We start from the raw sequence: 12,500 nt of genomic DNA, 5'->3' as shown, positions 1-12,500 counted from the left end.
CGAGGATTGAGTTGGGGTTGAGATTTTGAATGTGAGGGTTGGGGTTGAGATTTTGAATGTGAGGGTTGGGACACACACATACACATCAACAAACAAAAGTTAAGCCTTGACTATTCAGTTGAGGATTCTGTGTTTGGGGTTCACAGATCTAAGAACGTCCCCCTTGACACACATTATATACTGTAATACACCTCGGACTTGGCCCTCGAGTGTCCACAAAGGTGTATTATCTGCTTAGTTTTGTCTTTTGTAATTCCTGTGAATAAAATGAACCTAAAATCTCTTCCCCTTCCAAATCATATATTTTATAAGTCCAAGGAACTGTATCTATTACATCAACAATTTTAAAAAGTTCTTTCGTCCATCGTTCAGTAAAACCCTTTTCAAAATGAGATTTCCACCTATATATTCTTACGATATCACCAACTTTGAACTTCGGTTTTCTGACATTAATCTCTTTTTCATATTTTAATTTTGTAAATGTTTCTGATGGTTTCATATTCGTTGACGTGTGAATCGTGTCATTATACTTATCCACAATATCCTGAATAAAAGATGACCATTGCTGTGAACCGAGTTGTGTGAATTTTTTATATAGTCTCTCTTTTAAGGTACGATTAAAACGTTCAACAACAACTGCCTTCCCTTCATTAAAGGTACTGTATAATGTAATACTGTTATTATTTTTTAGAAAATTCATAAATGTCTTGTTATAAAACTCTCTACCCTCATCAGTCCACAATTTTTTAGGTTTTCTCTTACTTTTATTAAATATCTGTTGAAAAGCTAACATAAGAGTATTACCTGTTTTGTTTTTTAAAGGGACAACCCACGCATATCTACTCCTCAAATCAATAACGGTTAAAGCATACTTGTACCCCTTATCATTATTGAGTTCAATCAAATCAGCAGACCAGATATAATCAACTTCCTTGGAATAAACTTTCCTTCTCTGAAACTTTGTGAATATTGGTTTATGTAATTCATCAGCTAATTGCTCTTCAGTCTTAATAGCATCATTAGAGCCTATAAGTTTTTTGAATTTCCAAGTCCAAGTTTCAATTTAGCACTAATCATCTTCTTCACGATGAACCTATCAACTTTTTCTCTCAAGGTTGGATTTTGTATCAGAGACAAATTATACAACATTTCTCTATCGGCTTCATGCTTTTCTTCCAACGTTGTGGTATTCCCATAATCAATATCGTGTCTCATGCACACTTCATCAACTCTATTGATTGGTTTACTCCAGGATTTAGGATTGTTTGCCTCATCTAATCTTTTATCCAAGTTTGTGCCTGGACCACAGAAAGAATACCCTGGAAGATGTAATTCCCCTGGTATTCCAGTAGTTGTAAATTTACTTCCTGATAAAAACTTTTGTATATCTCCTCCGAGTTTGTGTTTGGAGATAAATTGATTTTTTGAACCACACACCGAACATATACCTTTTTGTATAACCCTGTTATTTTTACTTTTAATATATGAAATATTTTTAGTATTAGTTTTCTTTTTACATTTGAGACAATAACTCATTTATTTATGAGAAAAATTTCTGCAGAGTGCAAAAACCTTTTTAGTTTCCAACATGCACATTTGAATCTTAATTTTTAAAACATAAAGAATCCTTAGAAATGCCTTCACTCTCTCCTCCATTTATTTAAGAAAAAACTTGAATTAAAATGAATAGCTTGACGATGCTAATAGTTTTGTTGAAAGTATTGCAAATAGACTTGTTAATTCTTTGTATTCCTCCTCGGTGGGTTGAGTTATTTTCTGTAATACCTCTATTCGTTTTTGAATCTCACTGGTTTCCATACTATAATATTTATTTATTCTCTCTCTCTTCTCTTTTTCCTCCTTCTCTTTCTTCTCCCTCTCCTCCCTCTCTCTCTTCTCTTTTTCCTCCTTCTCTTTCTTCTCCCTCTCTCTCTTCTCTCTTTCCTCCCTCTCTCTATTCTCTCTTTCCTCCTTCTCTCTCTCCTCCTTCTCCTTTTCCTCCTCTTCCCTCTCTTCTTCAACTCCTTCCTCATCCCTTACTATACTTGAATCGTTTACACCCCATAGAATATTATACATATATTCATCAGGATTTCTTGTTATTCCTGTATCCAAAATAATTTTTTTTACAACAGGATACCAATAAAATTTCTTTTGAATTTCTAAAAGAGCCTTACCTTTTCTTAACCTTATAATTTTTTCATTATTTAACATTCTAATTAAATCTAAAGTTGTTGGTTTATCAACATCAGCATAATGCCAATCTTTTATTGAAAATACCTCATTCTTATGTTGTAGAACATATTTATTAAAATACCGAATACCCTTTTCTTGAAGGTATGCTTGAACACAGAAATGATAATTTTCTTGAAGCCTTCTTGCTGTCATTTATGTATTAGAAATATATGTTAGAATAATATTATGGCACGAAACACCTCCCCATCTTCCCATAGTTAAATCATTTTGTATTTCCTTACTTATTATATATAATCCTGTTTTTCTCTTTTCATGAGATAAACAAGGGCAAAACCATTATTATATTTACCCTTATTAAATTCTTTTATTTGTTGTTTACTAATCGTGGCTCCACAAAACTCATTCTCGATACCAAGTGGATAATATTCTTCCTTACGAGACTGATTTAATTGTTCCAGGTCTTCGAGGTTAATTTTAAATGACCAATTATACCCTAAATCATTCATATCATACCCCCATTGTTCTATTCTCATACAAACGATACGCCCTTCTTTATAAAAATTTATTTTAATTCGAACTGTGAATTCTGTATGACCTGGAGATAATATCAACACTTCTGTATCTTTAGAATACACAGCCGTTTTATTTAAGTATATATATTGTGATAAATCGCTTAATCTCACCAAGTCATTCGCGTCAGTCGGGCTTGGATAATTTTTTAATTTATAAGCATTTTTCATGTTAATATTTTTGTTTATATTATATTTATATCGTTCAGCCTGTGCCTTTGTGTAATAATTTGATAAATCAATATCCAGTTCTTGAGATACACCAAAGATAGAACCATCTTTACCAACATAAGTCATTTATATTAGATTAAAAAATAATATCATAAAATTTTTTATTTTTGTTGAGTTGAAATAACACATATAGACATAATTGACCACAACACTTGGAATTTAATTCTTGGACTTGAAATGTTTGATAAACACCATTCTGTAAGAATTTTATGACTTCAACAGGTGGTGGAAGACCAAAACTATCAAAATAATATTTGTCTTGACTATTAAAAATACAAACCCAATGAGAACCGTTCCCATCATTATCTTCTAAGTTCATAATAATATTCTTTGTATGTTTCGACACATTTGTTAATTCATCTCTCATACAAATAACCACATTATGAATTTTTAATTTCTTACAATATTTGGCAAGTTGTAAATTTGATGTTGTATTCTTTCCAAATTCTTTCAACCACTCATCAATGCTCATTTATTTATTAGAAAGATATAATCCATTACCTCTTTTCGTTAATTTTACACCTGCTTGTGCTATAGAAGAAAGCATATCTCCAACTAACAATCTCGCTTTATCAGGCAGACCTTCAAGTTTTTCAGCAAAATCTACAATTACACCACTTCCACTAATTTGTTTCTCCAACTCTTTGTTATGTCTTTCCAATTCTTTTTGAGCCTGGAGTTGAGCCTTCCTTTCGTTGGCAGTTTTGACCGCTGTTGAAATACCACCCGTCAATGCTCCAACCGCACTTAAACCAGCAAATAAAGGAATTAGAAATGGGAGAAATCCTCCACTCGTCTCTCTTATTGAATATTTTTTCAACATTGGTTTTGTCATTTTAATTTTAAGTGAGCCAGTGTCATTCAAGATTTTAACCTGTTCTCTTGTGAGCAAAACATCAATTCTTACTGCTCCTTTTCTCTGAATTGTATTAACGTTAATCGTACAAGGCTTTTGATTTTGAACACAAGATGATAGTTTATGAAGATTGATTTGATTAACATATACCCCAGTTGGTACTTTGCCACTCATTTATTTAACAAAAAATTATGTGAGACTAATCATCACACCATTATCTGTATTAATCTGCAATTCTGTTTCTTCCAAAAGCAAACAATATGTATCAACTTCTTCACTCTCTCCTCTTTCAATGTATAGGGAAGTATCCACTCGATTAGACTTTATAGTTTCTTTTTGAGCGCTCAGGTCAAACGTATAGATTGTATACAAACTTTTAAATGCTGTCATATCCAAAATAGGTTCTTTATTTCCATTACTTTCACACACCTTTTGGTAAGACTTGTATGCTTCAGCAAAATCATTTTTCCCAATTAATTTCCAATCTATCTCGTGGATAAAATGTTCCATCTAGAGAAACGAAGTTGTTTCACCTTAGCATTATCACTCAATGCATTATTCTTATCAGTCGCAGTATCACCATCTGGCTTTTTAAAAATCATCCACAGATATCGTGGCTTTCCTTCCAGAACACCCAAATTCCACGTGTAAGTAGTTTGATTGAGTTTAACGTGTTGACATATTCCTTTGAGGTATGATACACTGAGTGGTCTCTTTGAGTTAAGTCTTCGATTCAACATCTCTTCTGTTTTAAGATTAGGAGTATATTCACTGATATACCAACTCATCTCCTCAATTACAAATTTATTCTGATCACCAAAAGCATTACCAACACCAAAAAGCAATCTATTTTCATTATCATTCCTTTGTAGTTGAAATCTAATTTTAAGACCATACAGAACTTTATCATAATCACAAAATCCAAATATACCTTTAAGAGGAACTGCCACAGTAAAACTATTTTCTGCTTTTGTATCATCATTATACATTCCTTTCCTTTGAATATATCCAGGGTCTGTGTTTATTCCCGTTGACATATCAGGAATAAAACCTTCGACAGACCCCTTTCCCATTCTATCACTGAATGTATAGAGTGTAAATTTCATCATTTCAGATACAGCAGAGACATAATCAACCGCTTCAACTTCTTGTGTTCCAATATACAATCGCACACTATCAAACATTTTCCAGAAGAAATCATTTACAAGTGTAGCGTTTGTGTTATTCCCAGCCTTAGTGAATTTAAATTTACACAACAAGAAACTTTCGGAGAGATTCAAATAGGTTTGTTGATTATTTATTTCAAAACTTTTTGTACCATTTGTATTCCAGTCTGTTCCAGTTATTGCATTTACCTTGAAGTAATCTTCTTTTTTAGTGGAGTTTGAGATAATAATAGTATCATCCAAATCATAGATACTATCAATTGCTTCCATACTTGTATTTATTTAGGAAAAAAGATGTTAAAACTTTTGAAACCCTGATCCAAGTATTTGAATTATTTTCTGTCGTTCTTGGGGGGACAACTGAGTCTTACCTTTCTTAATTTCTTTTATTGCTTGTAATTTATGAGATTCTTTCTGAGCATCTTTTATACTCTTTACAGCACCTGCTACATTTCCCACAGCAGAAGCAGTTGAACCAATTAGGTCTTTATGTTTAAGAATAGTTGAACCAATACCCATGAGAGTATCAATTATCCCATCTCCTCTAAATTGATGTCCGACACCCCTTTGTCTCTTAGGTTTATAGTATCCTCTACCAAGATACATACCTTCACCCTTGTAGTACGGGCAAAGGAACATCCCATCCCCTGTAATTATTTTATATTTTCCCAACTCGTGCTTCCTCACAATAACCATCGTATTTATTTATTGAAAAACTTCACGTAGGTGAATTCTGATGGATATAACTTCTCCATTAAAAGAAATCACACGATTATCTTGGTCGGTTATCCTAAAATTTACTCTGTGTATGGTTTTTCCTGACACAGGTAGATAAACCAAATTTTTAGGCTCCATATTGAATTTATAACCAATTGGGGTTGAGTATGCGCTGAATGAAAATATTGTATTTGTTTTTAATCCATCATTATAAGCACCATCAATCAAATCACAGTGAATTAACACCGAATTTATTCCTGAGGATATTTGAATGACATTATCACTGTAAAATGTCCCATTAGTTTCAATCTTTTTTAAGGAGAAACCTAATAACTCTCTAAATGAATTATCAATTGTGAAATCAACCTTGTAGTTATTTTTAACTTTAATCGTTGATTTTGAAGTATGTTTTTGAATGTTTATAACAATATTTTTTGGTTCATCACCCTGTTCTTTCATAAGACGAGCAATTTCGGAAGATATTTGAGAAATCTCGTATGCTCCGGGTGAGACTGTTATCGTTTTGTATCCACTTCCCGGATTATAACTAAACTTGTCATTTTTCTCGGTTATATTAAATAAGGTATTATAAGTCTCCATGGACAATAAAGATGCCTCATATTCTTTTGTTGTGTCAAGTTGTAGTGGGTATGGGAATGAAGATGTGTGGTCGCTTGTTGTGAAATTAAAACTCAGGATTGTGCTTCTCATCTTATTTAATATGAGATAAAATGTCTTTATATTGAGATTTATTAATTATTTTCATGTTCATCAACTGGTCTAAAATGGCTGATGCTTCATTAAAACAATTGTTATTTCCAGCCTTCTTACTGCCGAACAACAATAACAGTCTATTAACTAATTGCGATGGGTCATTTGGAAGAAAACTAATACCTGAACCAAGGATACTTAAAACCTGAATAATGTGTTTCTCCTTCTCATTCTTCCTACTTTTACCAGAAAGAATAACCTTATAATTTAGAGTGTTCAGCAAATCAATATATACTCTATCATCATTATTTTCCATATCCAATGGTTTATCAATATACTTTGATTCATCCCTCACAGTTGAACCTTGTCTTCCATCTTTTGTGAGAAGAAACATTAATCTCGGAGTTAGTTTAACAGGGGGTTGAGCAGAACTTAAGAACCTTAATTCATCATTAAATATCAATACCTTTTCTTGAACAAGATGAAATATTGCTGGTTGTTCTGTTGGAATGAGTCCTGCTTTGGTTTTTGAATCCGCTGAATATTCATTGTTTTGAACAGCATTCACAATATAATCAGGGGTTGATTAATCTCTTCCAGTTGTTGAAATAAACCTTCATCATGTTCTAATTCTCCAATATGCTCTAATTCTTCCTCCGTCATTTGACTGAAATCTTTTAACATTTGAAGCTTTCTAGGAGTATATTCTACTGTGGGAACTGTGGAAACATCTTTCATTTTTTCTTGGGAAGTTTTTAAAAGTGGTTTAAAAAAAATTTCTCTTGTTTTTTTCAAATGCTTCTTCGCCCGTTAGTTTCTGTCTGTGTTTCTTCTTTATGTCTTCCTGTTGTTTTACAACTTTTGAAACCAACTCTTGATGTTCCTTAAATCTTCTTGCTCTTTCTTTTGTATCCATTTATTTATTGTAAAATATCATTTAATGAATTGTAAAGATCAACAGGGAAATTTTCCTTTTCTTCATCATTCAAGTAGATGTGTTCAAATAAATCCTTTTCTTTAAATATTTCATCAAATTCTTTATTAACATTAATGCGAGTTGTAATTTCTTCTTCACTAATCCTTGCATCTCTGCTTTTCATACGTTTGTGTTGAGTTTCTTCATCAACATCAAAACCGAATGATAAAATCTTCACTCCGCTCAGATATTTAATAATTTGTCTCGTTCCTTCTGGATTAGTTTCTAATATCCCAACACCACCAGATTTTAGTTTCTTTAACTCACTCTTACAATGTGAATATTTTGTTGTACCAAGAGAAACCTCCTCAAATATTTGTCCTTCATTCCTCAATCGCATATGTTCCTCCACTGAAATATAGTGATAATCTTCACCTTTTACTTCTCCAGGTCTTATTGCTCTAGTTGTTGTTGATACAATGCGTATCACGGGGTGTTTTTTAAGTAAATTTACAATATTCTCATTTGTACTACACAAGAACCTTGATTTATGAAAGTTTTTTCCAGAAGCAGATTTACCCACAAGATTTATAATAATAGTTGTCATTTATATATGTAATTGTTTATAAAACAAAAAATATATCCCTTAATATGTCATCTTGTTTCACAACAATATATTTATATTTTTCAGTCGTGTGCTTCATATAATCCTCAAATTTCTTTTTACTACATAATGTAGAACAATTATCTCTCCAAAAATTATTGATATCTATTGAATTTAACTTGAATAAAATAAAAGTATTAGCATTGTTTCTGATGGAACGACGAGGAAGTTGAAAGTACGATTGACTAAGATAAATACAATTACAAGAAGAATGTCTCCCTCTTGTGTAGTAGCTGTCCATTACCGTTTGGTTTCTCTCATTAACACAATCATCAAAGATAACGAGGTTCTTTTTTGATTTATCCAAATCTTGGGGAGACGGTATATCATCCGTATTATCACTAAGAATACAAGTTATAAGATTTGATTTCTTTTTACATCTCTGTGTATCACAAAATAGTTGAATTATATCTTCAATGTTATAATCATTTAGGTTTTTTGACGTTTAAATAAACCTATTATATCTTCTTTTTGAAGACCAGCATTAAAACCTTGTGAGAGTAGTTGATACTCTGGTTTGAAAACTTCGACTTTGTGAAAATTATTAAATTATCATAATCTAAAAAGTTGGGAGTGAGGAGCATTTTTAAAAGTAAGCAGGTTTTTCCACATCCACTTGAACCAACTATGAGACATCTTAATGAATTTGGGAGATTTTTATGGTTGTTAAATTTTATCTTATTTTCCCAAATAGGTAAAAAATCATTCATTTATATATTTGAAAAACAGGTTATTTAATTTATTATTAGCTTTTTTAGAAACTCTATATTTTATCCTAAGTTCAGGTTTAATTTCAAGATAATCCATTATTTTATTTATACAATATCTTGTGTTGATATTTCCCTGAAAATTACATCCATGAATAATATACAACAACAATCCTTTGAACATTTCTCTTATACGTTCAGTTTCTTCCCTTGTAAGGAAAGGTGTGTTATCATCCTCATACTTTACATTCATTTCTCTAATCAATCTTGTAAAGTAATTCATTTTTGGTGTAAATCTAAAAGAATTATTTTCCTTTTTATATTTTTATTATCATTAATTAGAAGATAATCACAGAATATACATTGTTTATATGCGTTTGACTCTGTGTTTAATCCCTGTCTTTCACACGCAGGACAATTCTCAAATTTGTCATATGGAGAATCAGGAAAGTCTAGCATATTTATAAAGTAAAACTTTACTTAAACTGAAATTCATCTATACTTTCAGTTGTATATTACCATCGATATCGATATACTTTTTTCATTATCAGATTCAACGACAACATTTTTTATATTAAAGGTAATTTTAAAATTATCGTTAACTACTATTGAACGAAATGTCATTTCACCTGATATATTAACATCCTTTATTTCATCAAGATTTACATCTTTAAAGTTGTTGAAAAAAAATACAAATTTCTCCTTGCATATTACAGATGGTCTTATCTTTTCTTTCTAAAGCTTCATCCATAAGGTTTTTGTTCTTTGATACTTTTTCTTGTTTCATTGCTTTTTCTAGTTTTGAATATATTACTAGAAGGAGAGGAGAAACTTTTGTTAGAGATACTTTAATTGATGTTCTACCAGGTATACTAAAAGCCCTTCCACTGAAGGAAATTGAAGAACTCATATTATTTACCATAATAGTTTTTATCCAATAGTTGTTATATTTATCTTTGTTCAATTTTACATCCTTGACATATTTCTCAGTATCTTTAACAGATGAAGAGATTGATTGAAACTTGTCTTTTGTGTCTTGAAACATTGTATTTATTAAGTGAAAAAGTTGGAGGATAAAATGTTTTTAAGCACAGATTCACCTATAAATTAAACGAAATTTTCATCAAGAAAATTTTAGTTTAAGCAAAGTTTTATTCTTTAAATATGGTGAATACAACGTACTGCGATGTTTGTAATCACGAATATAAACATTATAGAAAACACCTCCGAACCAACAAACACACATTTAATCTATTTCATCAAATATCTCCTCTTGAGTTGGAAAGAAAACATTGTAATATCTGTTCAAAGGATGTTTTGAAGAGTAGTTATAATCAACATCTTCAATCACAAAAACACAAGAAAAATGAGTTTAAAGTAAAGGGAGACTATTATATTAAAAACACTGATGAGGCATTTAAAGGGCATATAAAAATAAGGATTTTTCAATTTGGAGAACCCAGTCCATCATCAATAGCTGAATCAATTGAAATAGTGAAACCCGATGTTGAAAAATTTATTAAAAAGACATTAAAAGAAATAAAAACTTTAAAGTTTTATATGGGAGTGAAAATGAATATGAAAAGACAAGATGAAGAACAAACTCCTTATATGAGAACAGATCTTCATTTTATAACATCATTTCAAGATTTTTTTGAATAGTGGGGTTTATGAAGAACTATCAAGACAAGAGGAGGATGTTGATAATACAGTGGTAGGAAGTGGATTCAATATTAAAAAAATCATCTTTTAGATATACACATTCTAAAATCAAACCCTCTTAAAGCTTCTTCTTATATTGAATTACCAAAAGAAATAAAACTAAAGAAGGCAGTTGTTAATATTAAGAACAATGATAATAAATGTTTTCTCTGGTCTGTTCTTGCTCACTTACATCCACCAAAATGTAATTCAGAAAGAGTAAAACAATATATGAAATATGAGAATACCTTGGACATTAAAGATTTTAAATTCCCAATGCCATTAACAGATATTCCTAAATTTGAGAAAAAGAATAATCTTTCTATTAATGTATATGGATTAACGGATACAAACAAAGTTCAAATATTAAAAATTTCAAACAACTATAAAAATGAAGAAACACACATTGACCTTTTATATTTTAGTGTTGGAAAGAATTCACATTACACATACATCAATAATTTATCAAGATTAATCTCTTCTCAGGTATTCAGAACAGCAAACAAAATATATCCTTGTAAGCGATGTCTTAATTCATTTCATACAAAAGAACGATTAGAACAACATTCAAAATATTGTAGTAATCATAAATCAGCTGTAATTACAATGCCTAAACCTGGTGAAAAGATTTATTTTGAAGATTATAATAAATCTATCATGCACCCATTTGTGATATACGCTGATTTTGAATGTATCCTTAAAAAGATAAATACTGCTTCTCCTAATCCAAAAGAACCATATACAAATAAATATCAAAAACATATTCCTTGTGGTTTTTGTTATTATATCAAATCATCTGTTGGAGAAAAGTATAACAAACTTGAACATTATCGTGGAAAAAATGCTTCACAAGAGTTTGTAAAACGATTAGAAAAGGATTGTATAAGACTCACTAAATTAATGAAAGAAACAAATGAACCGATGAAATTAACCAAAGAAGAAAAATTAGAATTTAGAATGAACAATATCTGTCATATTTGTGAGGGGAAATTAAGGAGTCTAAAGTTAGAGACCATTGTCATCTTACTGGTAAATATAGAGGTCCCGCTCATTCCTGTTGTAATCTTAATTATAAATTACCTTCTTTTATTCCAGTCTTTCTTCACAACAGCGCCAACTATGATACACATCTATTTATAAATGAACTTTCAAAAACACCAGGGAATATTTCTGCCATAACAAACACAAGTCAAAAGTATATTTCATTTTCAAAAATGATATTCACAAAACCTATAACTCGTATTAGGTTTTTAGATTCTTACAAGTTTATGGGAACACCACTAGCCTACCTCGCATCAAATCTAAGCTCCACGGACTCTTTTCCAAATCTTAATTCATTCTTTCCAAAAGAGGAAATTCTCACTCAAGAGGAAATTCAGATTAAAGAGAGAATTCAAAGTAAAGAGGAAACTCTAATTAATGAAGAAATTCTAACTGAAGATGAAATTCTAATTATAAAGAAAATTCGAACTAAAGAGGAAATTCAGATTAAAAGATGAAATTCTGATTAAAGAAGGAATTCTTACGAGAGAGGAAATTCAAACAAGGAATGAAATTCAAAGTAAAGAGAAAATTCTTACAAGTAAGGGAATTTATCCTTATGATTATATGGATTCATTTATGAGATTTAAAGAAACACAACTTCCTTCAAAAGAAAGTTTCTATAATAACCTTTATGAAGAAGAGATAAGTGATAAGGAATATAAACACGCACAAGAAATATGGAAAATATTTAAGATAAAGAACCTTGGAGAATATCATGATTTATATCTAAAAACAGATGTTTTATTGTTAGCTGATGTGTTTGAGGCTTTTAGAACACTCTGTCATAATAAAAATTGTTATGGATTAGACCCTGCCCACTATTTCACAGCTCCTGGTTTAGCTTGGAGTGCAATGTTGAAAATGACAAAACAAGATATAGATTTAATCAGTGATGTTGATATGCTTTTGATGATTGAGAAGTCCAAGAGAGGTGGAATATCACAAGTATGTTCAAAAAGATATGCGAAAGCAAATAATAAATATCTCCCAAATTATGATAGTGAAAAAGATAGTAATTATTT

The 12,500-nt window shown here is 30.7% G+C and overlaps 1 protein-coding gene across 1 annotated transcript in view; it reads left to right on the top strand.

Annotated features, from left to right (window-relative positions):
• Nucleotides 1–612, top strand: part of LOC147034715 (uncharacterized) — a 2,952-nt gene extending 2,340 nt beyond the window's left edge. Inside the window, exon 3 of the mRNA XM_085887602.1 lies at nt 1–612. This exon is cut by the window's left edge and continues 999 nt beyond it. The gene's annotated coding sequence lies outside the window, so the exon portion shown is untranslated.
• Nucleotides 613–12,500: the final 11,888 nt, after the last annotated feature.

The sequence above is a fragment of the Eptatretus burgeri genome, chromosome 1 (genome assembly GCF_056783735.1).
Source record: "Eptatretus burgeri isolate ZD-2024b chromosome 1, Ebu_testis_v1, whole genome shotgun sequence".
NCBI classification, from domain to species: domain Eukaryota; kingdom Metazoa; phylum Chordata; class Myxini; order Myxiniformes; family Myxinidae; genus Eptatretus; species Eptatretus burgeri.
This window is presented reverse-complemented; position numbering and strand designations above follow the sequence as displayed.